Consider the following 5,016-nt stretch of genomic DNA (forward strand, 5'->3'; position numbering starts at 1 on the left):
ACATTCGGTGTATCTGCATCAATTTTCTCTAAATCAAAGCGAGTCATTCGCAGGCGAGGCGATTCATTTTTTGAACTTAGAGACTTAGCGACTGCGGCTTTTCTTTTCAGTTTTAAGGCCATCCTTTTCCATTGTATCAAGAACTGTTGTATCAAAATTTAATAACTTTTGGATCACTTATTGGGAGAGAAAATTGGCAATTCCAACAGGATAATGCTTGTAGTAGACAATCCACAATTTCACAAGAAATGTCGCCTCCGTGCTTGTGAAGTTGTGGATTGTCTACTGGAGCGAACGACTGATGAAAAACGGAAGCAAAGTATCTTTATCTTTGTTAAACGTTGCAACTTTAATTATATACTTAAGTGTAATGAAATTAAATAAAACATTATTACTTTTGTATAATACAATAAGTGTTTTGCGATTTTATATATGAAAATAAAAAAGTAGCGTATTTTTAAGATTTGTAGTCTGAATATAATTATCACTAGCCCAAAAAGTAGCGTATCGCCCAATTTGAAATTTTTGTAGCGAGGGCACTTAAAAAGTAGCCCAATCCGCTACTTGTAGCCCAATCTGGCATCACTGGACCAAGTCCCCTTCTTCCTCACGGGTCGCCCCTTTTATAACTTCCTATACGCTCCTCCCTTCACCACACACGTGGTCACCAAGGGACCAATCATGGCACTGACAAAATCCACCATAAGGTGGCGCGCGATACAAAAATTTGAAATGAACAAACAAAGAACCCGAACCAAGGTGTGACAACTCAGTATATAACAGAATAATAATTAAAATACACGTGCCTAGCACTACACAATTAATCTAGAGATTTTATAGTTTTTAATTTAACAAGATTATTCTACTGTACTGTACATAAAAATTTTGCATATTCTGCATTCTTTATAATTAAAAAATGACTAATATTATGAAAGTTCACTATAAAAAAGTAATGTATTTCATAATCTGTACTATATGTCCTAACAATATTTGTACGAATTTCGGATAGCTGCGTAGGAACGTATTGGACTTCTAGCACAAAGAATGTGTCCAAATCACGCTTGGGATAGATTTCTCCGTATGCTTTTAGGGTACTTTTTTCGGTAATCGGTGAAAAACTAATGACGTATAACGAGAAACTGTTATAAATTTAAAAAGCATCCCTTTCCATTGACGACCCGAAGACAAGCATTTAAAAAATATATATTATAACGAAAGTTTATGAACTCGAAAGAAGCGCTAAGCACAATATACAAATTGAAAATGTTTCGTGTTCGTTATTTTATTTTTAGTTACTTTTAACTGTAGAAATAGGTAAGTTATTGTTATAAGATGTAAATAATTATTACTTTCTGATCTTTTATAGTGAAAGGATCATTAATAGTATTTGGTTTAAATAAAACATATTGCTTGAAAACAGATGAAAAACATCAGTCTGTTATTGTCTGTGGCAGGCGGTTTAATTGTTAAGGTAATAAGAAAAAATCTAATGGCAAAGCAGATGGCTTCAGTTCCTTCCGAAGTATTGATGAGTTATCAAAAGCCTGAAATAGGAATTGGTTGTAATATCGAAGAATTACTCGAGAGTATTAATCTACCCGATGATGGTAAAGCCTAGTTATTAAGTGAATTAATTTCAAGATATCAACTGTTCACGTTCTTAAAGAACCTGTTAGAGTATCTGTTGTATCGGACAAAATTGAAACAGAATCTCAACCTGAAGAAAAAGCTATTGATAATGCATTTATTAAACAAATAACTATATCCGTACTTCAATTATATCAAAATTATATACCACATTTAATTGATAAGTTGAATCGAAGTCATTACAGATGGAATTTTAAAGGCGAATTAAAAAAAAAAAGGAAACGTCTACTAAAAATGTAGTTAGTCTGATGGAAACGAAACGAACCTAACCGAATCGCCGCCATTTTGGAACCATGGTTAATCGAATTAAATTATAGTGATAGAAAATAATATAAAAGTACTTATATTATTTATACTCGTACAATTTCAAAACTATTTTGTGTAATAATTCGACTTTGACTTAACGGATATTTTGATATTTTTGATGACAAAAGTTTAAAATCATTGANTAATATAAAAGTACTTATATTATTTATACTCGTACAATTTCAAAACTATTTTGTGTAATAATTCGACTTTGACTTAACGGATATTTTGATATTTTTGATGACAAAAGTTTAAAATCATTGATTTCCTTACCTGTCCATTATTTTTGTTTGACAGAATTGAATTGTTTGGACCACGTGGCGTGAAAAATTTTGTCAAGGTTCTCGTGAGAATGTGACACAAGTGAAAGACGACTACTGAGTCATAACATTTGCACGTGCAACTATCTGTATGTTGTTGACATCGACCAACATACAACATAAGTATGTTGTGATTGGGTAAATCAAATTAGCAAGCAGGTGACACTAGTGAGTATTAAACTAATTTTTTCGCATTTTTTCGTTAAGGCATAAAATATTATTTTGTACTATAAATGGTACTGAAATATTATAATGTACTCAAAATGTACAAAAAATCTAAGTGTACTTCAATGTACCCGAAAAGGCAAAATGTACAAATGTACTAGGAATGGCAACGCTGCATTGCAGCTTTTTTTGACAACACGATTTTGTCGCTTCGATGTTATCGCTCTGTTGTCTCGCGATCAGAGAGAGCGTAATAAGAAATTTAATACTTTCAATTTTGAAACAATTAAAATTTATGTTCATTACGTAGCAATACCATTTAGTAATTGTGGGTCACAATTACTAAATGTTGATTTTGAATTGGCTATTTTTAGGCTACTTTTTAGGAAACTTTTGGTTACGAAAGCTAGTGACATCTGGCAACGCTGAAATTGAAAATGTCTCGTGTTCGTTATTTTACTTTGAGTTACTTTTAACTGTAGAAGTAGGTAAGTTATTGTTATAAGATGTAAATAATTATTTTTTTCTGATCTTCTATAGTCAAGGAATCATTAGTAGTATTTAGTTTAAATAAAACCTATTACTTGAAAAAGATGATTTTGGATTGTAATAGTTTTTATGAATGTTTCTTCTTGTGTCGATTCCGGCCATGTTTGGACCACGTGCAAACAACTAATTATGACTTGCTTTTCCCTCTTCCCTTTGTTCTTCTTCCTTTCTTTCTAATACCTCTTCATTCTCTAGCTCTGCTGTTGTCTTTGCTCCTGAGTGAAGAGTCTTCCACGTCTGTTATTTTCCTTTTCCTGAAAACCCTTGAAGTTCTTTATTTTGTTTCTAAACCTTTCCTGTTCTGGATATCTTCCAATATGCCCATTTCTGCCATGTTTTTTTGACTGTCATTGATCCATTGATTCTTATTCTTTTGGTTGTTGAAATACGTGAAAATTTATTTTGTTAACCTATTTTCCCCCATCCTCTTCATATGTCCAAAGAAGCTTACTCACCTTCTCCGAATTGTAACCGAGAGTCTTGGAATTTTTTGATAAAGCTCTTTATTGCTCCTTAGCACATAGTTACCATGTTTATCTATTTTTGGCTCCAGAATTTTTCGAAGGATCTTCCACTCTTTTTTTCTCCATATTTTCTATTTTCCCCATTTAAGACTAGCAATACCTTCTGCTGCATAAAGTGCTTGAGGTTTTATCACTGTGTTATAATATCTAATTTTTGCATTGATGGAGATTGATTTCTTGTTGTAAATGTCTTTCAATTTATATAAAAACATGTTTTAAACAAAAGAAAGGCATAAATAGAGAATTACACGTGGACGGCACGCCACTGCCTCACAGGAATTTTACTTTTATGCTTTTCCTACTTACAGGGTTCCTATGCACCTGGAAAGTCGGGGAATTTGCTTCCTTCGCTGCCTTGTTGAATTTTTTTTTTTTTTTTTTTTAATCCTCAATAATGCATAAAGCATTTTTGAGATTGAGAAAAAATTTATTTAGAGATTGCTTGTAAGCTGATTTTCACCTGATTATTAACAATAAGTAAAAATCTTGTGTTGCTATATAACTGTGGATTGCAACTCTTTCTTGGTCTCTTCCTCCACTTGTATTGATTTTAAACAATGAAGGTAAATTGTTGAATAGTGAAAATTTTTTTGCTACCAGTTTAAAAATATTAAACTAAATTTGAAATCTTAAGAATGAAGAAATGTTCATCAGGACAGTAACTATTCTGCTTGAAATGTTTTTTTCTTTTGTGCATAACAAATTTTTTATATTCTAAGACAAAGTAATTACTATTCTTGAAAATTGAACACTGTTATAAAATTGTATAAAATGATATTTATTTAATTTCATATGTATTTTTAAAATACTGCTGCTATGTTTGCATATATATTTATTATTAAAACTTAATATTAAGTATTTACAATTAATTTATATTCACTAAAAAATTCATCTGAAAATTTTAATTTTATTTAAGATTGAACTGGATTTGCTAAGAACATTACCCAATAATAGGCATTATGAAAATCTTGACTCTAGTGGAGTACCTCGGTTACGGAGAGTATTGCTTGCTTATAGTAGACATAATCCAGCCATTGGTTATTGTCAGGTATGTGTACAGCAACTGTTATCACATCCAAAAGTTATTCTGAGTTTTAAATTAAAGTCAAAGGCCTAAAATCATCAAGCTGATAGAAAAAGATTATTCCTGTATACATACTAAAAGTTGATATGATGATAGATTATTTGTCTGGTAAAGAATGAAAAGTTAAATTAGATCTTAATAAAACATCATCATTTTACATGTATCAAAATCTTATTTCTTTCTGTCTAAGGAGCGCATATAGGAAATCAGTATAAAAGAATACGTGAACATTCAGGATGCAGCAAAAATTATAATTACTACTGTATTGATTGAACAAATTTTTAAGAATGAAGTAAAAATTAAATGAAATAGCCTCTTCATTATTATGCTAGCATTTTTAAAGTATTCATCATTAAGACTGCTGAAGAATTTCTTATCATGTCATATGATACTTTCATCAGTAAAAGATATGAAAGATCTT

General features: G+C 30.9%; 1 long non-coding RNA gene across 2 annotated transcripts in view; it reads left to right on the top strand.

The window, feature by feature from the left end:
• Window positions 1–2,791: 2,791 nt before the first annotated feature.
• LOC111622199 overlaps window positions 2,792–5,016 on the top strand; it is a 9,480-nt gene continuing 7,255 nt past the window's right edge. For both annotated transcript variants that reach the window (XR_002756220.1, XR_002756221.1), the window contains exon 1: window positions 2,792–2,926. This is a non-coding gene — a long non-coding RNA (uncharacterized LOC111622199). The remainder of the gene's footprint in view (window positions 2,927–5,016) is intronic.

Source organism: Centruroides sculpturatus, unplaced genomic scaffold, assembly GCF_000671375.1.
Source record: "Centruroides sculpturatus isolate CEXI.00-Female unplaced genomic scaffold, Cexi_2.0 scaffold311, whole genome shotgun sequence".
Taxonomy (NCBI): domain Eukaryota; kingdom Metazoa; phylum Arthropoda; class Arachnida; order Scorpiones; family Buthidae; genus Centruroides; species Centruroides sculpturatus.